Source organism: Mirounga angustirostris, unplaced genomic scaffold (genome assembly GCF_029215605.1).
Source record: "Mirounga angustirostris isolate CCGP_5_RB_7025 unplaced genomic scaffold, mMirAng1.0.hap1 SCAF_6, whole genome shotgun sequence".
Taxonomy (NCBI): domain Eukaryota; kingdom Metazoa; phylum Chordata; class Mammalia; order Carnivora; family Phocidae; genus Mirounga; species Mirounga angustirostris.
In genome coordinates, this window is record NW_026991714.1 from 33,660,294 (window position 1) to 33,683,638 (window position 23,345).

General features: G+C 49.3%; 1 long non-coding RNA gene across 1 annotated transcript; it reads right to left on the reverse strand.

The window, feature by feature from the left end:
* Positions 1 to 357: 357 nt before the first annotated feature.
* LOC123846074 (uncharacterized) lies at positions 358 to 14,349 on the reverse strand. Its single transcript, XR_006791174.3, has 2 exons — positions 14,189 to 14,349; positions 358 to 13,080 (listed from the first exon to the last, which is right to left on the reverse strand). It is a non-coding gene; the product is annotated as an uncharacterized LOC123846074 (long non-coding RNA).
* Positions 14,350 to 23,345: the final 8,996 nt, after the last annotated feature.

Here is a 23,345-nt window from a genome sequence, read left to right on the forward strand (position 1 = left end):
CTCTTAAAAAAAAAAAAAAGCCCTCTCACCACATCTGCCTCCATAGAGATGGCCTCTGGGGAGGCGGCTGGAACCCACTATCTACACCAAGAGCCAAGAAATCCTTCCGAGACAGTTTCTCGAACTTTTTGGACTCTGACTCACAGTAAGAAATAAAGTTTACAAGGTGACCCTGTGCACACCCATACATGTATACTTTGTGTACGAGAAATATGTATGTAGGCATCCAAAACGAAATAAATATATGTAAATATAAAATACATAAAAGTGAAGCAAGCCTTCATGAAATCATACTCATCTTCACCACACACCACGCAGTCTAATATTTTCTATTATGTTCTTTTTTTAAAAAAAATGTTGGTCTCAATCCATTAAATTGATTTCACCCCCCATTAAGGTGTCTGGACTTGCAGTCCGAATGCATCTGCAGGGAAAACAGGAGGGGCTCTTCTCCTTGAAAAAAACCTTTAAAGCTCACTCACAGACTAAGCTCACAAAGCAAAATCCCACTGAGTACACGAGTGGGAAGCCTCAGCAGAGGGGAGAAAGAGGATGCATCAAGCACACGCTGCTGCATGGGTTCCCGAGCCTGCTCCCTGCTCTGCTCTGGGGGCAGGAGCTCAAGGGTGCTCCTCTTCCATCTCCAGTGGCGCCTTCCGGTGCTGGCCTGCGGGGAGCATGGCCGCACGCAGGGCTGATCTTCAATCGACCTCCTTCACTGGGATGAAGCACTGCCTCACCGCACCTCCATGGGATGAACTTCGTAGGACACACACAGGCAGGAAAGTCAACAGTGCGCTGCCCACACTGGGTTTTTCAAATCTCCAAATGTCCTATCTGTATATGAGGTAGACTACAAACTCCTGGCAGACAGGAAGTCTGGTCAATTTATTTTTCAACTGAAGGTACACAGATACTCTTTCTTCATAAGAATTTTTTTTTATGACAACGGGAACAAAACAAGCTAATTTTAAACTACCTTCAGCCCCAGCTTTCTGCTCTTAGAAGCAGCCTGAGAAATCTCGCCACCTCCAGGCAGCTCCCTCTGATGGATCGGGACGGCTAAGGAGCTCCTCGATCGCTGTACCAAGGTAACGTGAAACTCTAATGACTCCTTTCCACAATCACCGTTCCCAAAAAATGCAAACACCGCCTCTCTAAATCTGTCATTACTGCTTGGCCGGGTGTCTGAGTTGGAAACCACGTCACAGAAAAAAGTTAGCATAAGCGTCCCATATTCTAAATTAGTAAGTTTTAAAGGTTCACTTTTTTTTTTCCTATTTTTTTCCAAGGTAAACTTTTTTGTCCCATGCTAAATGGAACAAACACTGGATCTCCCCATTTCTGTCTGTACACAAAGACCCCTCCCCTCTTCTCCATGGCTTCCCCGAGCTCGTCGAGGTCACTACTGTACCTGCCACCTATCAGAGCCCTTAAAAGCTGGAACGCCTCCATACACACTCATGGGAGTCAATTCCCAAAGAATCCAAGGGAAAAACAAGTGTCTTGTATCCATTATGAGCTCTCAGTAAGCACGGACAGCTCCCCTGGCTAACAGCATGCTCTTAGAACTTGGGATCTGGGAGTCCTCCGATGGTAAGTGCCAGATCATGTGCTGTTGCGATTTTTTTTCTCTTTGGAGAAAGAGACTATAGTTTCTATGCTATTCCTGATGAGCACTGGTGCAAAAGAGGTTAAGAACCACCACAATCAAATTCTTAGAAAGTTGGTCACGGCTTTCCCAAGACTGCCCTTAATTCTGCAATATATAGCCCCGTCTCTTGCCACATACACCCCTCAGAGCACACCAACTACTTTCTCCCAAGAAGTCATTTCTTCCTTCACCCCTGGGCCTTTGCATTGCACCTCTGGGTGAAGGCCTATTCCTTCAACACCCAATTGTTAACAAATAGGTAATTACGGAGCACCTGACGGGGATCAGCACTGTGCTAGCCTCTGAGGATTCAGCTGTGAACAAGATGGACAAGATCTTCTTGCTCGTGTTCCAAGAGCTCTCCTCCACTTCCCAACAGCCCCTTGGCTCCTGTAACCCCTTCTTCTACTCCATTCACATCCCTTTTAAGCTTTGTCTTGTATTTCAGTATTTCAGTATCCACTAACCTCTAGCTCCTCAAAGACAAGAGACCATGTCCCATTCACACTGGCATATTCCTTCCTTTCCCATCCCCACCCCACTCCATCTTTCACCCAAGAGGCCCTGTACAAATGTGTGTCAATGAACAGATGCTGATGGATCAGTTAGCTTTCTAAGTAGCAAAGAGTGGCCCACTGGGGGACAAGCTTTGCGCATTGACGCACGGTTCGGGGAACATGGGAGGTAGTCTCCATGGCAGAATGTACACCAGGACCTCTGTTCTTGACACAGTCTGCAGCTCTCGTTCCAGCCACGCATCTTTTAAACGGTGCTTCCAGTCACAGCAGTGAGAAATCAACTCCCAGTGTCCACATCCAGGGGACCGTCAATATGGATAAAGAGCATACTTGCACAAACATTCTCAGCATACAGGTGAGCGGATGGAAGACATAGCTTGAGTGCCGGCTACTCAAGCTACCTTGGCCATCTCTTCCAGCAACCTCTGCCAGCTCACTTCCAGAGCAGCAGCTGAGCACAAGCATCTACTCCACAGCATGGGAGGGCGGGGGGGGGCCTTAAGCAGCTTCCATCTTTCCTGTCGGATCCAGAGGAGGCATCGAGACTCACCAAGCCTCAACACTGCAATGCCTTTTTCCCTGATGCCACCCATGCCTTCCATACTGCTAAAGAAATAGCTCTAGCAGCTACCAAAGACATCTGGCTGCCAGGCTTTGTTGTCCAACAAAGGTCCTGAGGTCAGAGAATAGATCTACCCCCCCCAACTCTGTTCAGCCAATAGGTACTGGCGCAACCCAGACCTGTTAGATACTAGGAGCAACAGAAAAGAGAAGACCCAACCCTTAACTGGATTAAAGTGAGAGAGACGAGGTTACTATAAAAGCACCAACTAGAGCCATCACCTCGGACGCGGCATGTACGAGATCCACCGGGGTGAAGAAGAAATTAGCAGGATGTCTGTATTTATTTTTATTTGAAAACAAGCAAGTAAATCTTATTATTACTCCACATGTGAGACACTGCTGCGACTCCTTCCATTTGCGTCCAGTGGTCACTGTCACTTAGGTGCAGGGGGCATCCCGTACCTGAGCAGGAGATCCAACACACCCACGAGAACGGTCGGCGACACCCCCGTCATCTGTGTACTTTAGTACAGTTTGCAAGTACCCAGCAAATCTCAGGGTACCATCTTCCCTACAACTGATAGCCCTCTGTAATGATCTGACCATACTGACTCCGATTATTCATGGCAGACTTCCTAAACGAGGTGCTGAACTTCAAGAGGAATTACGCATTTTTTTTTTTAAAGCAGAAAACATCATTGTTCTAAAATCTGCTGACCTCTTCTGCAGTGAGTGCCTGTCGGTAGAATGCTACTTGATGAATATTTTTAAACAGATATTTAATCTGTCTCTTCAAGGTAAAGGTGACACCTAAAAAATGGGTAAGAAAGCCTTTACTTTTTGAAAGAGACTTATGTCACAGCAAGAACCTGTTAAAAAACAGGCATTTGGAAATCATTTCTACCATCATGTGACGATGTTGCCACATTCAATATGAGGACATCATCTCTAAAATGTCGTATCTGGGCACGCACTTAAAACAGAATGTTCAAGCGTGGTTTAAAATCTCCCGAGGAAATGAATGAAATGCAGTGTTTTGGGGGTCTTGAATCCATTTATATTATAAATTGAACCCATAATCCCCTCTTTATAAAGAGATCTCTTTCAAAATACCCTGACTTGAACTAGACCTTCAAACTGCTACATGGCAAGAACATGACACCACACAATAAAGCACATTCAACGGGATGGTTCTTAACTAAAAGAGAATCGTTCTTAATAATTCATTCCATTTAATTCTTCAACGAACATCTACGTATCTTACAGGTGCCAAGCACTGTTCCATGCTCTGGAAATACAGCAGGGAACAAAAGTGACAGAAACCCCTGCTCTCATGGAGCTCACGGTCCAGCAGGGAGAGAGGGAAGATATATATGAAGTAAGAGAAATACACAGTATGTTAAGTGGGTGATGGTGCTAAGGAGAACCAATGCCGCAAGGGAAGGGATGCAGGAGATGCCAGCAAACGCGTGGGGGTGGAGTGGGCCACTGCAAAGGTACTATCCCGGCACAGACCCAAAGGAAGTAAGAGTCCGCTACAGGGCTATCTGGCAAAAAGCGTTCCAAACACAGGGAATAGGACCTAAAAGAGGAAATCCCTAGTTTATTGGAGGAGCGGCAAAAAGGCCAATGTGGCTAGAACGAAGGGAAAGGAGGAAGAGTCGCAGGAGAGAAAAACACAGAAGTCAAGCGGGACCTGATCACAGAGGCGTGCATTTCCAACAGGGAACCATGAGCCCCAGGAGGCTCTGGGAGCAAGATGCGTATAGCGAACCCAAACTGAGATGTGCTATGGGTGTGACTTTGTTTGAAAAACCCTGCAATATGCATCAGAAAGTAAAGTATTTTTGACATACTGGATTAATGAATTATTAAGATTAATTTTACCTGTTTCTTTTTCCTTTCTCAATTTAGCTACCAGAAAAATGTGAAAACTACATATGTGGCTCTCATGTGTAACTCATGTTGTATTTCCGGTGGACAGCGTTTCAAAGCTACAGGGTCCTGTAGACTGTACTAAGAACCATGACTTTCAGTGAGGGAGAAATGAAGCTGCTGCAGGGTTTTGAACCTGGCTTCTTTATCGCGGGATCCTTCTGCCTACCGTGAGGGTTACATCATCTGCAAGGGGCCAAGAAGAAACAGGTGATAAATGATGGTGGCTTGGACAAGGGTGATGACAGTGAAAGTAGTTCTAACGAGTCATATTCTCTATATATTTGCAGGTAGAGTCAACAAGATTTGCTGATGAACTGAAAGAAAAATGAAAGAGAAAGAGAAGTCAAGCACGACCATAGGCATTTTGCATGAGCCACTGGAAGGATGGCATTCCCACAACCAAGATGGAAGACTGCAGAAGAATATATTTGCGTGGGAAAAACAGGAGCTCAGTTTTGGGCATGTTTAGTGTGAAATGCCTATTAATATCCAAGTTAAAATGTTAAGTAGGCAGATGGATACACAGGTCTGTACTTCAGGAGAGGGGCTGGGCTTCAGACAAATAATTGTGGGCCATCAGCATATAGGTTTTCAATTTTTCGTTATGGAAAATTTTAAACATAAACCAGAGAGAGCACTATAATAAACCCCTAGGTACCCATCACCCAGCTCCAACTGTCATCCACTCACGGTCAATCTTCATTTCTCTCCCAGGGTTTCTTTGAAGCAAATTCTAGACATCTTTCATATAGATGCTACTGAAAGCCATGGGCTGGGAGAGGGTCAGAGAGAGAAAGAGAGGAGATGGAGAGGAGGGGGCCCATGTTTCAAGGTCAGGGAGAGGAGCTGCTGCAAAGGAACAGACAACGAGGCAGGCGGGAAACCAGAAACCTGTGTCCTGGAAGCCAAGCGAAGAAAGAGCTTCAAAGAAAAGGGTACGGCCGGTGGTACCAAACTGCCAGAGCCACTGGGATGAAGGCTAAGAAGTGATGGTTAGATTTGGAAACATGGTGGTCATGGCTGGCTTGGTCGAGAGCACTCCCCCCCCCCAGACAGGTGGGGACAAGCCTGCCCAGAGGGAGTCAAGAGAGGAAGTGCAGATTTGGGGAACTGAAGACCCTCGGGGGGACAGAGAAAGGAGCCGGAGCTGGAAGAGCTGGGGGGGAGGGGTCAAAGAAGATTGTAAGCTGAGAGAAACCACAGCACATGGAAGCGATCCAGTAGAGAGAAGGCAAAACTAGTGATGTCAGAAGGAGAGGGAATAGTGGAGCGCCAATGTCCTGAGTGTGAGAGGGGGTGGAAGCGGCTGCCCTCAATCTGGACCATGAATGGTTCACGCGGAGGGGGGCAGAGAGTACACTGCACCACAGCTGCTTTTAATTCTTTTCATTTTGTGTATTATACTGTATATAATGTATCAGCATAACATGCTGTATAGAAATTATACATACACACACACACACACACACACGGGGATCTGCTCAAAAATTTTAACCAACACAGCTACCTGATCAAAACAGTCAAAGACCACTTAATTTGAAGAAAATAAAACATATCCTCAAACTCTAACCTATGAATACTCCAATGACAGAAGATAAATATCACAGCACATTGAATACATTTTATATTATTATCTTAAATATATAATAAAACATGGTGCAAGAATACTAGTCTTTATATCTGGGAATACATTTACTTTATTTATTTTTTTAAAAGATTTTATTTATTTATTTGACAGAGAGAGAAACAGCGAGAGCAGGAACACAAGCAGGGGGAGTGGGAGAGGGAGAAGCAGGCTTCCCTCGGAGCAGGGAGCCCGATGAGGGGCTTGATCCCAGGACTCTGGGATCATGACCTGAGCTGAAGGCAGACGCTTAACGACTGAGCCACCCAGGCGCCCCTACATTTACTTTATTAATGGAGATTTTTTTAAAGGCTCAGATACTAATCCACAAACTGCAATAAATCTGCATCTGAACCGCAAATGGAAAAAAAATACAAAACTCATAGACTCTTCTCAGAGTGTCACGGGGTCCAAACGTAAGTCTGATTATTTATTTACACAGAGAAATGCAAGTGAGTTAATAGTTTCATTAGCAAGCCAGACCTGAACTCTACCATCGGATTCTGGTGCGGAGGCAGCCTGGCTAGCCAATTGCCTATTGCACAGCAAAGAAGAGCAAATGGAGAAAGTGGGCATAACGAGGCAGGTAACCTAATCAGAACAGACAAAAGCCCCCAGGCAACCTGACATCCACAACATCACTGAAACAGCCAACTTGCCCAAAGAACATCTTTGCACCACTTGGTGTTTGCTGAGCCCTTCAACATTTCAGAGCACCTTCCAGATGTTTCATTCAGCCTCTCCACCATCTGCCAGGGAAGAAGGCTCTCTCCATTTTAACTTGCTTAGCTATAGAGACTCAAGGCCAAAAGTGTAAAATGGATCTATGCCAAGTCAGTCGGGAACACTGCTAGACTCCCAATCCCATGGCTTGGAAAGGGGCCCGTCACAGGAGCCACACCCCACCTCCTAGATGGTTCTAGAGGCACCTTTTGTCAACCACATAAATGACAGCACAGGAACATGAATGCCAAGCCCTAGAACACAGCAGAGCAGACGGCCCAAAGTGACGTGACAGTCGCCCAACTCGGCTGGGGTGAACACGTGGGGGAAAGAGACAACAGGCAGACAGACCCAAACCACTGTGTCATGGTTAGACTGTGAGCTCCAGAGGGAGCAGGGTACCTGCATGACTTTTCACAGCTGCATGCCCAGCACCCGGCACAGAGCATGCTCTCCAGAAATACTTACTGAAGGAAGGAATAAATGACCAGTTCCATTAAACCACAAAGACAAGAGCAATAATGAAGTACGGTCAGGAATCACAAAATGGTTCAAGAGAACTCAGGAAAGCTGTTGATGGCAGCTGAAGGGAGACAGAGGGGGGCAGCTAAGTCAATCTAAAAGGCAGAACCGCAAAACATAAATTCTTTTAAGCATGTCCATAATCTTTATTCACAGACGTGAGAATAAGCATCAACTCAATGAGATGTGTGGATCTTGTTTGGAACCAGATTTTTGTTAAAAAATGGAGACCAGCAGGGAAACGTAAACACTGGCCAGGTAGGTGACTGGGGAGATTTGGGGATGATACAACCACGGCGTTATGCTTTAAGAGATCCATAGTGGAGAATTTACGGATGAAATAGGGTGTCTGGGATTCGCAGTAACAAAATGCAAAAGAGGAGTAAGGAACAGGTGGGTGGGGTACAGATGAAATGAGAGGGGCCACATGTGGATTACAGGCTGAAGCTGTAATGAGAACATGGGATCTTCTTCTACTAACTCTATCTTCACACACATAGGAACATTTCCGTAGTAAGAATGCTGCAGAGTAACCGTGATCTCCAACGGTCGCTCATTTCCTCCCACTTGCCCCACCACAGGGGGGTCGTGCCTGCACACGATTGTTTTTGAGACCCGTGGAGCAGCGCTGACACTGGTCTTCTCTGTCACTTCCATCACCTTCCTCTGGGACTCACCTGCTTCAGCTCTACTTTCACCCTGGGGGGCCTGGAGACTCCACCATGCTTTCTCTCCCACTGGTTGCTACTCCCCCTGCCCCGTCTTACCTTCCTGCCACCAGCTGCTTCTCCTGCCCCCCCGCCAAGCCCTCTGTTTCCTTCAACGAGGTGGGCTGCTGCTGACCTGCCTCCTCGCGCCAGATCATTCTCCTATCTCGTGGTCCCCTGATGCCCAAGGATCCCCATGCCCACGGGGCATTACCTCTTCTCTACCCTCTTTCCCTCACATCACCACAATGCCCAGGGACGTCCCATCTTCCCCTGAATTGGCCACACTTGCTGCCATGAGCTCCCCTCTTCCTCCACTTGCCTAGTGGATCCCTCCAGCACACTTCTAGGACGCGCCAGATCCAGACGTGTCAACCAATTAAACATGTGCGCGCATGTGCCCAGCAAATACCCCGCACCATGCTGACAGCAATGAACGGGACAGACACAGATCTGCTCTCGGGAAGCTTGGGTTCTATTGCAGATCATGTGATAATGGGTTCAACTGTCCGTACGCCTTCCTGGCTACACTGTGAATCCTGTGTTTTCCTTGGCAGCCTCTGAACTTCACCCAGTGCCCTACGCGTAACACACCCTTAATCAATATCCGGTAAACAAATATTTCCCCAGGTCAGTGTGCTTGTGTCAACACCAGGTCAAGCCCAGGTAGGATGAGGTCACCCTAAATTCTACAAATGAAAGGTATTCAGAGGACTTTTAAGAAGGACCCTTTTTTTTCTTTTTGGGGGGGATGAGAACAGTCAGAGAGGCAGCCTCTGGGGAAAATGTGTGTAGGGAGGTGCGAAGTAAGACTCCCAGAGCCAGGCTCACCATTACCAGCTAAAAGCAGCCCTGAGTATGGTTAGCTTCTGTCTCCTTTGCTATTCTGGGTTGTCTGCTCCCTCCTCCCACTGCCGGCCTCCTCCCTTCCAGCTGCGATGGGAATAAGCCTCAGTCACCCTCACCCCTAACGCGGTTCCCAGAACGTGGTTTCTTCTTGCCACCAAAGTGCCTCACTTCCTATCTCAGCCTTGACCAGCCAGGACACAAGTGCTGTCCTGTAGGAGGGACGGGGCGGGGGGCGGGGGGTGGCTTCTCCTCTTCCTAACCAGGAGTTTTCATGATGACTCTGGCATGAGGACCAGGTCCAAAGGGCAGAAGCCTGGACACAGGAGGAGACTGTAAAGTTGGCCACAAGAATCCGGACCCAAGCCAACACAGATGCAAACCCCGCAAGCTCCAAGCTGGAGAGCCTTGTTCCGACAGGGTGGATGAGTGCCAGGTTCAGGCAGACAAACGCAGCTTGGTGGCAGGCTCTCGGCAAATGCATCTCCAGGGGCCCTGGCACTAAAAGGGGGCAGTGAGGCTGGAAATGACAAAGCAAAGATATCAAGGGAAATACACTGCAGGACTTGGTAGAACTAACCAGCCTCTCCTTCTCCTTATGGGGCTTGAGTTGGTCCATTTTGCTCTGCACGGCCTAGGAAATCAGAATGAGATGAGAGGGAGCATCAGCTGTCACAGTGAGGCCACAACCCATCCCTGCGGAGGAATTCAGGTCACCAGGCTCAAAGACATGGGGTGGAGAGGGGGCACCTCCAGGCTCTAGGGAAAGGGCTGGAAATGAAAGGGATCTCCCAGACCCAAGACGGCTATCTTTGGGCTGACTCCAATGCTCTCCTATTTCAACTGCCACATTATCCTCTCATGGGATAACAAAGGAAGGCCCAATGCAGAATCTTCAAGAACCTTAGGAATCTGACGTGGCTACAGTAAGCATCCCCAGTGGAGATCTAAGCACTTTGCTGGTCTATGGCGCACTTTTTCCTCAAGGGCAGGACAGTAAGTACCTCAGGCTTACGGATGAGAGTCTTTGTTGCAATTACTCAGCTACACCAATGCAGGAGGAAGGCAGCCATAAACCATACAGAAACAATGAGCATGTCTGGGTTCCAATAAAACTTTATTTACAAAAGCAGGCGTCTGACCTATGGGTTGCAGTTTGCCAATCCCTGGTCACTGGGAAAATCTACTCTTCCAGTGTTTCCAAATTCCCAAGAGGAATAGGGACCACACTCCCTCTGATGGGCTCCCACCCACTCTGGAGACAGGGGCCTACTCTGGAGACCAGGCCTCCACCCTGCTACTCCCTCCCACAAAGTACCGAAGAAATCTGCGTGGCTTGTTCAAAAAGCCTGGCCCTCACCAGAAACCCCGACAAAGTTGGATAAAGCTTTGGATGTCAAATCCGAAGCCTTTAGAGATGGAAGAAACCAGACCTCTTCGACTAGGCAATAAGGCCTAGAGAGTGCCTCGCCCAAGATCATACAGCTGGCAAAGGCCTCCTGACCCTCTGTCCAGTACTCTTACTTCTCTAGAGTGATGACTGGGAAGGAACCAGAACAAACAGCTTTCCTGGGGGGAGGCTAAAGACCTATGGCTCACCTCTCTAGCAGGTACATCTTGGGGCTTCTCAGTAATTTCTAAGTGAATGGTACAGCAAAGGGCAAGGAGAAAGCTTGGAGAAGTATCTGTATCTATCTTTCCAGGACATACATGTCTTCTTGGACATAGTTACTAGGGAGAAGGAAACTTAAACAGAAACCTGAACTTCAAAAAGGGGTGTGGTTTGGTAGCAGACGTGTGTGTTCTTTAGCAGAAACGGGTCCAGCAGTCTGGGTGGGTGCTGGGATCATAAACAAGTACAAGACATACAGCCTCACCCAATCTAGGCCGATGCTCTGGGTCCTGAGCTCTCTCTCTCTCAGTATACGCTCTTAGCAACCTAGCGCCTTCGAGACTTTGTAATACAATTTCCTACAAGTCTTGTCCCAGAATTGACTTCCATTGCAAATTCTGCCTGACAAGAAACATTTCTATCTGGACACCCTGCCGTGGTCTTGAAGGCAGTAGGTCTGAAATAAAATCAAACACAATGCCCCTCAAGAGGTCTGAATCCTGATGTTTCTGTCAATCACTAAGACCCAAAATCTTCACCCCTCCCCTCCCCATGTCCTATCTATTAGCCAAAGGGGCTCTCTGAACTACTCTTCCTCTGCATTCCTACAGGCTCCATCCTAATCCATCACCTCTAGTCTGGAATACCGCCAGTCTCCTGCCTGAGGCCCCAGATTCCAGGCTTGTAACAAAGCCAGGCTGATCTTCCCCTATATACCTACCTTCCTCCCATCTACTACAATCTCTTCAAGGTCAAGGCCCAGTCCTGTCTTCCCAGCTCCCAGAACCTTACTCAACACAGTAGGTATGCCATATCTGCTGCATAAATGAACCCTAGCTTTCATCGGGAGCCGGGGCAACAAAAGAAGCCTCGAGGCCTTCTCTACTACAGGAAGCCTACGCTGCCAGACTCTGCAGGCCCTCTCCAACCCTTTCCACCCCCAGCTCCCACCACCCCAGAAACAAGTGCCATCTAGCTGATCAATGCCTGACCCTCCTCGTGCGCCAGTCATTCCTGCAACCACATCTCTGCCCACGCTCTGCTCGCCCTGCCCTGCCATGACGTCCGTGCCCTCCCCTCCTCCATCCACTCCAACTCCTGCGCAACTGCCAAGCTCTGGGGGAGATAAAGGATGCAGGAAGGGGCAAGATGATTAAAAAACTGGGGAACGGGGGCCCTGATGGGGATATACTGGGGTCTCTGATCCCTGGAGCCGCCAACCTCCCAATGGGTCGCAGGCGATTAGAGAAGGAATAGGCAGGAGGAGGAGCCAGATTTTTCCACTGAACGAAAGGCATGATTTTCATCACTGCTTCTGTTGCCCTGGTAACCAGGGACAGCCCAGTGGAGAGTACAGTAAAAGAACACCATGTTTATCTTTGCTGTCTGATCCACTTCCCTGTACACCCTTCCCTGACCATCCTCTAGCTCCGAGGCCTGCCCCAAATGTCTCCTAATGCCACCACCATCCTTCTAGTCACTTCTGATCAAAACCTCGAAGCAGAGTTAATTTCCGCCCCTCTCCCTCCAACCCTATATACCACGTATTCTTCCACTACGACATTCTAGGGGTCATCTCATCCCGCCCATCTGCCATGCAGGGGGCCCCAGGAACAAACGCGGGCCTCAAAACACGAGGCTGGCATCCACTCCACCAGACAGTTCACTGGGCAAGGGGGCCTAGGGAAGCAGGAAGGTGAGGAGGCCACCCAGTCAACTCCTCTTTCTTAACCCCAGACAGCTGGTGTGGATGGGCCCCTGTTCTCCCATCCTCCCTCCTAGGCCCGGGATCAGGAGGAGGAGCCAGGTTGAGGACGGGGGAGAAGGTCCACCCGCAAGCTTCCACAGATCCTGCCTCCCACAGGGACACAGTGTCGGCATGACCTGAGAACAGAGACACAGCGCTCGCCCTGGGAGATTATATAAGCGTTATATAACATGGTGGCACCGATAAGCACATAGACGCGGTTGGTGAGGGCCAGGCCAGGGGTGGAACCAAACCCAAGGGGCTGGAGGTAAAGGCCTTTCACCACCAATGCCAAAGCAGCACCAGGCCCTGCTGCCCCAGCCCTGTCTATACCTGCTCCTTCCACCCCAGAGGACACAGAGAGAGAGACTTGCCTGGCTCTGCATTCTTCTTCCCAGGCTGGGCCGCAGGGAGGGGCTGCAGCACCATCACCACCCTGGCCCATGGTGGCCTCTGTCCGCAGCAGGGAGCAGCAAGGGGGCCAGGGTCCCGGGAGGGCCTGGGAGCCAGCAGCCCCCTCCTCTCTGTCCTTGCACCAGAATGTGTGTGTTTGGAGAACAAGTGCTGCAGCGGCTCCAGGATTGGTTGCCCCAGCCGTCCCTCTGCTCTGTCATTTGCAGTTCCTCTAAAAAAAAAAAAAAAAAAACAAAACAAACCGAAAGGGAAAGAAAAAAGAAATAAGCACATTTGGCAAATGCCGAATCCCAAATTTTGGTCTATAGCTCTAAACAAAGCTGGAAGGAGGGGGTCCTAAGGACATGACCCTATTTCCCTACAGACCCCACCTCCCACCACCTATGAACTTGAGCTGTAGGCCTGGAGACTCCCCCTCACCTCCAGCCCCCGCCCCCAACCCCTATCTCTGAAGCTGACTCTGTTGCTGAAGCTTCTTTAGCCCTGGGCTTTCTCACACAGCCCCCCCACCCCCCCCCCTCAGCGCCCCCCCCCCCCCCCCCAGCCCTACAGCCTCTGCAGAATGCTCAGAGTATGCGGCTCCGGATATGCACGCGGGAGCCAGGCGGCCGGCTAGGGGCAGTTCGGGGCAGTTCTGGGCCAGGTCTTCATCAGACTCCTCCACCCTCGCCACCCCTACCACTTTATTAATTTTGGGGGTGGGGGGACTGATCAGAGAAGAGAGAGAGCCCAGTGGCATCTGCAGCCTGCCCTCTCCCGAGCCATGCCTCTGGCCTTCCCGCCGCCTCCTCCACACGCACCTCCGCGCCCCCTGAGGAAGGGGGGAGAAAGAAATACGCATTAATATCACGAGCCTCCGCGCACCAGCCCTCGCCCCCTCAACCACCTGTCTCTGCGCTCTCCCTCCCCCACTGCCTTCCTCAACTCCGGGCGCCCCCTCTGCAGCAAAGGGGCACCACGCCCACTGCGGAGCGGAGAAATGCAAGGTGGGAGTGGGCAGGGGCTGCCGCGCCGGGGCCAGGGGGCTGCTCTGCCATCTCCCCCACCCGGCTAGCCCTGGCCCCAGAGCCCGCGGGCCGCCCGGAGCCGCTCCCGGCCACGATCCGCTCCCACCCACGCGGCCAGGGCAGCTGCACCCGGAGGCCGCACCGCAGCGCGGGTGGGGCGCGAGCGGAGGGCGGACGAGCCCCCCGTCATCGCCCCCGGCGCCCGCCTCCCCCCACCCCCCCGCCCCGGGGCCCTCGGGGAGCGTCCGCAGGCCCGGCCCGCGGTGCCCCCCTCCACCTACGCCCGACACCCCGCCAGGGCCCCGCTCTCACCTCCGGCGGCCTCCTCCCTCCCGGGGGACCGCGCAGCCCACCTCGCAGCCCCCGAGCGCCCCGCGAGAGGCGCGCGATGCGCAGTCGCTGCGGACCCCGGTTCCGCCGCGGCCGCTTCCCGGGAGTGTGAGCTCAGCCCGCCCGCGCGCCCGCGCTTCCCACGCTCGGTGCCCCGCGCCGCGCCACCCAGCGGCCGCGGAGGGCACGGCACGCTCGCGTCCGGGAAAATCTGCCGCAGCCCTGCCGACCCAGTGGGAAATTCCCAGAATTTGACCGAAGCCTTGCTGTGGGGCGCAGGACCTGACGGGCCGACTGACCGTTTCCAGATTTGGGGCAGAAGGGCTCCCCTCCCACCCTATCTCCAAAGGCGCTTCAGAGTTTTTGCTTGATTCCCGGATTTTCCCCCCTGCTCCTCTGACCTTGCCTCCTTTATTTCTCCCAGGGCAGTGGAGACTGTGGTGCAGGTGGTGACTACTCTTGTAGAGAGGGGGGGGTGGGGGGGGTCAGGGTGGGCAAAGGGCAGGAAGCTCATGAGGCTAGCATTCCAAGACCTCCTTGGGCCTATCGAGAAAGATCCCAGGTATGCACCGGTCAATTCCCAACGGAGCTTGTCTAACACACACACACACACACACACACACACACACAGACGCGCGCGCGCAGGCGCGCGCGCGCCTCCAGCCCACCTGTAAATTCTAATTCGGGAGAATTGGAGTGCTGTTTGCTAACCTTTTCTCAGATCCAGACCCTTCTGAGAATTGGAGGAGAGCCGTGGGCCCTCTCTCCGGTAAAGTCCACGTGCATTCATAAACACAATTTTGCATAGTTGGGCATTCTCAGACTTCTCAAAGCGCCATGGACCCCAGTTTAAGAACTGTGTCTGCAGATACCCTAAGACAGGAGGAGGCTGAGCAGGTGATTACCTGTACCCGCTGCCATCTTTAATCATGGTGTTCCCTCCTTCAGAAGATCTCCTTTGTACCCCAAGCTCACACTTCTGCCTGTAGAAATTACATCTTTCCTGTAAGACCCACCCAGAGGCCTCTTCCTTCTGACTTTCCCATTCAGAAGTGCCATCTGCAACCTGGGTTTTCTGGGAGCATGTTCTTTATGCCATTTATGGCTATTAACACTATACACATGGAACTGTAATTATTTTTGGTTGGTTGTCTTATTGGTCCTTCTAGATAATAAACTCTTTTGAGATCAGCTTCCCCCTCAGCAACTACTAATGTGCATTATATGGTATGCCCTTGACAAACAGCTCTTCAAAACCAAAGAAAAGGAAGTTGCATGGAGGGAATAGCAGGCTCATAGGAGACCAGGAGATGAATCCTTTTGCCCCAAAGGAACTCGATGCCTCTCCACCTCCAACATATAGTCACCACGTGCACACCTCGGTGCCTGGCAAACGGCATTCTCAGGGTAGCAGGATCTTTTCATCCATTCCTCCTCTCTGGGCAAGACGGCCATAATTTAGAGGTCCCTGGCAAAGTTGGGATACAAGTTCATGCAGAATACACCCGATAGAAAGCAGATATTCTACCCCCAGAGTCCCCTTATCCAATAAGGGAAACCATCACCCAGCAGTTGCATGAGCTAATGTCATCTTTGACTCTTCCCTCTCACTTCCCTCTCTCCATGCACATTGCCCATCAATCACCACTTCTTGGTTTTACTTCCTAAATCTATTTCAAAGGTCGCCCCTGTCTCCATCCCCATGACCCCATCTGGAGCTCAGATCACCATTATTTCTTGCCTGAATTTCTGTATTTTTCTCCATCTATCTGCTCTACCTGCCTCCAGTCTTGCCAGGCTCAGATCCAGTCTCCACATCCCAGCCAGAAAAATCTTCCAACAATCTCAGTCATTTCCCTGCTTAAAATCTTAGGTTGCAAACAAAACAAAAAACAAAACAAAACAAAAAAAACAAACCCTTAGGTAGCTCCGCATTGTACCAAGGATGAGGTCCAAACTCCTTCACCCACTTGCCAGGCCTCTATAATCTGAGCTCAGCTGACCCGCCGGCCTCCTCTCTCGTCACTTTTCTCTTACCCTTTATGCTTTAGTCATCCAAAACACCACGCCCTTGAGCTGAGAATGCCCTTCTCTGATTTTTTATGAGGCTATGCCTTACTAACTCTTCAGATTTCCCTATGGTCTCCTCCTATGTCACCTGTTCTTCTAGTGCTATAACATTCACCACACAGTATTGTCCCTCACTTATATGATGTCTGCTTTCTCTGCCACCCTGGGAGCTCTGCAAAGCATCCTCAATACCTAGTGCCAGGTAGAAACGCAACGAATTGAATGAATGAAATGAAATTGAATGAATGAATGAAAGCTTTGAACGTGACGCACACCCCAGATGAGAGACTCTGGGGCAAATGCAGTGGTGCTGCGCTCTCTGAAAGTGAGGCGTGGTAGGTCCAAGCATCCTGCTTTTGAATAATAGCACTACTCACTGTTTTTAGTGAATTGCAATCTTTCTGAGTCTTTGAGTTCCTCAACTGAAAAATAAGGATAATAATACTCAGGGTTGAGGATCTGAAGGTTGCCAGAGATATATATGGAAGTACTTTGTAATTGTGAAGTTCTCTCTCTCTCTCTAATAGTAGGGTTGTATTACTTCACTTGATCCTCACAATAACATTTGGGGGTAGGCAGCTGACATTTCCCATTTTGCGTATGAAGAAACTGAAGATAGCAAATGCAAAGCAATTTGCCTGAGGTCACCCAGTTAGTCGTCAGGGAACGGAGACTGGTCACTGGCTCCCAAGCCCAGGCTTTCCCCATGCATACATCACCACTGCCCTTCCCTCCCACCCCCAAAGTAGAAAGCAGTGTTGGGACACATTCATATTGACATCCCGAGGATCATGCAGCTAGAAAATGTCACCACTTACCATTTCTGAAGGCATTTCTTTGGGAGGGAGGGGTGATGCCTTGTTGGTAGAAAGCGAACTCTGAAACGACAGGTATTAGGGCAGGAAGGAGTGGGGTAGGGAGCAAATGACCTTGAGGCTGACCCTATACTCCCTATCTCTGGCTCTTCTGCCACTTTGGAGGGTTATCTCACTTGACAGCCCCCTTTTACCACATAGTTGGACCCCTGAGAGCTCTGAGGTCCCCCCAAACTGGAGCTCTTCCATTACCTCCATGTTTCCAATTCTGTCCGTCAGCAAATATTTACTGAACTCTTGCTAAGTGCTTTGTCACCGCATGTGGAAGACTGGCCGAATGATTTCACCTCTCTGAGCCACGGGTCCCCCATTCTGCAAAATGGGATTGATAATAGCTTGTCACACGGTTGTTCTAAGGATTCAACAAGATAACCCAACAGCTGCTGGTGGGCTGTAGCTAGTGGAGACACCTGCCTCCGACACCCCACTCTGTGTCTGCTAGTTTTCATTTGAGTGCACGGGCATGTCAGTTTGGTAACTAGGGGAGGGTGGAGGGGAGCAAAGGCGTTGGAAAAGGGAAGGAAGGAGTCTGAAGGCCACAGTCCTCCCTGCTGTGCCCCTCCTGGGGACATGGAGAGAGCTGTGGAGCTCAGAGGCTGTTTGAACTGTTCGAGCGAGAAGGACTTGTGAGTTTCTGGGCCTTTCGAGTCAGCCTCCGTGATGAGAGGCTTTTCCAAGCTCTCGGTGGGCAGGGGGCGTGGACCACTGAGAGAACAGGAGAGGAAGAGCCGAGCCGCCATGTTTTGATGAGCACAGCTGTGAGGGCTCCCTATGGGGCTCCTTTGTGAGAACTCCCAGAAATAACTCTAGGGCGCCCTAAGAATGCCGGTGAAATCACCCAACAAGCTGTTGCCAACGTAAAGAGTAGAGGTGGTGGCTGGCACATAGTAGGGACTCAGTATGTCTCGGTTCCCTGAGCTGAGTGTGCTACAGCCTCAGTGTGTAGAGGGCTGTGCTCTGGGAGCCCTGCAAAGCATCCTCAACACCTGGCGCCAGGTAGAAACGCCATCAGTTGAAACGCTGCCTTTGCACCAAGCGTGTGCGCTTCTCCCCGTGTCCAGTGCCCCAGGGGACACCCAGGGGAACTGCCCTTCCCAGATCCCCTTGTGGCGTTATGGTGGTTTTTCTCTTTAAAGATTAAATCGTTTCTTCCTTTTCTGCTCAACGAAGACAACAGCCCTTTGGTTTTTGATAAATGTTCCTTTCCTACTAGCAGGTGGATTTGCCCGGGGCACTAAGAGCCCTGCTTTTAAAACACACACATGCCCAGCTGTTTGAATCTGCTACTTCCGTCTTTCTTGCTTCTCTTATCTCCTGCCCCTGGGGCTGAGTTTTCTTTGCCTTGGCAGGCCAATAACATGTGGAAGGACGAGAACAGTTCTAATTAATAGACTAATTAGTGGTACAAGACTTTAATAGCTGATTATAGGAAAGTCATTCCCCACCCCCCAAGTGATTGATTTATTTATCGCTGTCGTGCTGCATTATGGCAAAATAGTGAGCTTCTAATTGTCTATTGGTTGCTTTAATGGGTCTTTTCCTTCTCTTTCTTTTCCTCCTTCCCCTTTCTATTGGTGAGCACAGGCAGAATGGGAGAACTCAAACCAGCTGATGAGCAGCTCTGAACACATGTGTTGGGATCCCGATGTCACCCCCATCTTGAGAGCTCAGAACTAGAAAGGGAGTGGGAGAGATGAGGAGAAAGGAAGCAAGACAATCCTGCCCATGCTTGTAGGTTTACCTCCCCAGGACCCTTCCGTGATGATCCCTCCCCTCCTGTAGGCCGTAACTCACACACAAGTAGTTGCATTCAAAAAAACAGCGAAGCCTGGAGCTTAAAAGAGTCCACTGAATGGGGCGCCCGGGTGGCTCAGTCAGTTATAAGCATCTGCCTTTAGCTCAGGTCATGATCCTGGGTTCGAGGCCCTTGGCCGGCTCCCTGCTCAGTGGCAAGTCTGCTTCTCCCTCTTCCTCTGCCCCTCCCCACCCCCCGCTTGTGCGCGCACTCTCTCTCTTGCAAATAAATAAATAAAATATTTTAAAAATTTTTTAAAAAGAGTCCACTGAAATCCAACTGCCTGTGTTCAAACGTTGGCTCCCCCACGGGCCAGCTGTGTCGTCTGAGCTAGTCATTTAACTTTACTGTGCCTCAGCCTGGTCATTTGTAAAGTGGGAATGCAACTGTTTCTCCCCAGGAGTGTTGTGAGGATCAAATGAAACACACCAGGTGAGCCAGGTAAAGCCAGAGCACAGTATGTGACCCATCCTGAGCCCTGAGTGACATTAGCTATGATGACCACCACTGCCTGAAATTATTTAACTTACCTGATACACAGAAGGAATTTGATAAATGTTTGTAGAATGAATGAATGACTATATCATCATTTTCAAGTAGATTGTGAGCCCTTGAAGTTCGAAAGGGTGAAGAAAAGAGGAAATTGTACACTAAATCATAATAAGAAGTTACCCATAATTCAGTACATATCACGGGCTGGGCTCTGAGCTAATTATGCTTTATGTACCTTCTCTCACTTAATCCTAATGTAACCTGATTTTTACCAGCCATCCTGGATCATGTGTTTTTGAAATAGGCCCAGTCCCCATACCAGATTTTGTGGGATGTCTGTGTTCGCCCCAAGATTCTCAAGGATTCTTGGGGGATGGGCTGACATTATCTTTTAGTAATTTAAAAAAAATATTTTATTTATTTCTTTGAGAGAGAAAGAGAGCATGAGAGAGAGAGCGAGGGCATAAACAGGGGGGAGAGGTAGAGGGAGAAGCAGACTCCCTGCTGAGCAGGGAGCCCGATGTGGGGCTCTTGATCCCGAGACTCTGGGATCATGACCTGAGCCAAAGGCAGATGCTTAACCAACTGAGCCACCCAGGCGCCCGAGGCTGACATTCTCACGATCCCGTTTCCTTATGAATTCCTGTTCTGGCTGAATTTAACCTCTTCTATCTGCCTCGTGACAATGCCATTCTCTTGACCCGTCACTCTTACTCATAGCAAGCTGAGCACCTTCCTTCCTTCCTTCTATCCCCAAAACCCTAAGAACATGGGGCCGTTTTGTGTGGAAGACTTTCACTGGAGGTCAGAAGCTAGATAAGGTAGCTGTAGCAGCACTTAGAGCAAGCAACAGCTAGAAGTCCCCACACCTACGCTCCCCACCTCCCTCACCTCATGCCCTCCCTGGGGCTGTCCTGTTGTCCAGAGCCCTGCCTACGGCCATTTTTCCCCACTAAGATACCTTCTCTTCCATCTCTCTACTGTTCCCCACCCCTCCCTGGAAACAGCAGTTTCCTATTACTTTGTTACACAAAGACATTCAGCTCTCTTGAACAAATGTGTCCATTCTGGGCTATTCTCAATCTGGGGTCAGAGAAGAAACTGAAACAGGTGAACATGAGGGTGCTCAGCTGCTTTTCTTAGCCACACAAGTTTACTGAAGCATTTTCCTCAACAAATGAGCCAAGCATCTCTGAGATGAATCCTGCCCCACCCTAGAATGAAGAAGTTTGGCAGTCATATTTTTACATGCAATTTTTTTCTCCCTGCTATACTTCTGGGGATGCTATGAGGTAAATATTATCCCCATTTTTTTTTCCAGGTAAGGAACCTGGAAATGATAAAAGTTAAAAGTGTAACCCACTCAAGATCACATAGATAACGCCAGAGCTGGACTCCCCGTGGAGGCCTGTCTGAGTCCCAAGCTAGGGAGATCGACCACAATGCCACATGGTCACTTGATAAAGCTCAAGCAGGTCCGAGGTGGGTTCTTCTCACAGGGCAAGCCTTTCTCAGGAAACCTTTCAGTGGGGGAGGCGGTGTGGGTCCCAGGAAAGCAAACTGATTGACTGAAAGTCAAAGACATTAGAACAGAGCCAGAGCTAGAAATAGCTACATAGCTATAGCTCCGTGTATGAGACCCAGGAGTTACTGCTATTAATCACCGCGGAGTGATTACTCTGATTGCTTCGTTTGTTGATGCGGAGCTTTATTCAACCTTGGGTAGGGGCCCCCTCTTTAGGAAGATAAGGCAGACTTTCTTTTGCTTGTGGAGTGCTGACTTCATATTATAAAACATCTCATTGGCAGCCCATCCATGTCTCAGAAGGCTGGCCAGGTAGCTGAGGCTCTTACAAAAAGCTCAAAAAGTAGCTGTGGAATGAATGGGAGAATGGCTTTTCGCTCACTTTAATTTGTCAGTTCTTTTCCCAAGGGCTTACCTAAGGCAGGGAGGCTGAGTTAGGCAGAACTAGACGAAGGGACATCTATCCCCACTGGGCAGCCGTCTGGGACACCGAAATTATAAAGGATGCAAGAACATCACTGCAAATGGGATGAGGTTACCGAAATGGAATTTATCAGAGCTCTTCCCAGAAAGAGTAATGAATATAGTTAGACAGAATTATTTAACAATCCACTTGTGGAGGGGGGCCAGATTTTACCACATAGTAGCAGCGTGACTTTGGCTTTCTCATCCCTGAAATGGGGATTATGATACTTATCACTAGGGTTCCCCCCCCCAATTAATTGTGACAATGGAAAAATTACAGCTTTTATTATTACTTAGTCTGCAGTCTACTATCATCTGGTTTCTGCCCTCCTACACTCTACTGATTGCTTTAGCCAAGGTTGCCAACCACCCCTTTGTTGAAAATCCCACTTCTCTTCCACTTGGTGGAGTTTTGACACTGTATACCAGAACTTTCTCTGTGAAATATTCTCTTTCCCAGGTTTCTTGTTACTCCAGTCTCAAAGTTCTCAGATCTCTTTGCCCACCTTTCTAAGTTTCCACTGAGACATCAGTATTAGTTGGTTGTCTGTTGTTGCATAACAAATTACCCAAATTTAGCAGCTTAAGACAGCATTGATTATCTCACAGTTTCTTAAGGGTCAGAGTTTGGAAGCAGGTCAACTGGGTGGAACAGCTTAGCTGGGTTGTTCTAGCTCCAGATCTCTCATGAGGTTGCAGTTTTCATTCATTCATTCATTCATTCATTCATTCATTTGTGACTATTTTCTTCCAACTCTTCTAAGCTGCCTCACATGGCTGTTGGCAGGAAGTTTCAATTCTTTACCACATGGACTTCTGCATACTGCTGCTCATGACATGACAGATGGCTTCCCCCGGAACAAGTGATCCAAGAAGAATGAGCATGTGTGGCCAAGATGAAAGCCACAGTGTCTTTTATAATCCAATATCAGCAGTGACGCACCGTCACCTCTGCGCTTGTCACAAAGACTGTTACAAGTATGAGAAGGCAGTCCTGGGGGGCATCCTGGAGGCTGCCTACCACAGCCTTCTCCTTTGCTGACCCTTAAACGTCAGTGTTCCCCAGGGTCTGTCCTCACGCCTCTTTCTCTTCTCATTCCCTCCATACACTCTTGATACTAGAGTGCTCTCCAATACTTTCAATTACTGTCTAGACTCCAGAACATGTGGGGCTACATCTCTAGAACAGTTAACTCTCAGAAACTTCGATGTGGACACCACCTATTGGGTCCCCAAGGCGCCCACTTTCCACACTGGACTCATCCTCACCCTCGGTCCTATTTCTCCTCCTGTGTTTCCATCTCAAGAAGAACAGCCTCGTCCATTCCATTGTCAAGCAAGAAATGAGAAAATCATTCTTGACAGCTTCTTCCCCTTTCTCTTACATCCAATCAGCATGTTCAGGGTTTCTGCTTTTTCATGTCCCCCCATCTTTTTTATTTTGAACAATTTCAAACATACAGATAGATGAAATGAAGAATAAAATGATCCCCTATTTAGTAGAACCCTTCATCGAGATTCACCATGACTCACATTTTATATCACATTTGCTTTCTCTCCCCACCTCGTCTCGCTATATACACATATTTTTCATAATAATACTAACATGTTACTCGCCTTTCCACCCCCAGGCTCTCACAGATGTGCAGTGTGTGTACGGGTATGAGGTTTCCATGTGAATATACAGGATTTAAAAGTGGATTGTGGATAATAGGACACTTCATCCTTAAACATTTCTGCGGGCATTTCCTAAGAATAAGGACATTCTCCTATATGTCATCATTACACCCAGGAACAAATGCCAGTTGATTTGATCTCCCCAATATGTCTCCAGTGAAGCCACTTTTTTCCAGGCCCCCGTTTTCCTTATCCTCAGTAGTGTGATCACCTCCTAACTTCTTCCTCCTTCAAACCACG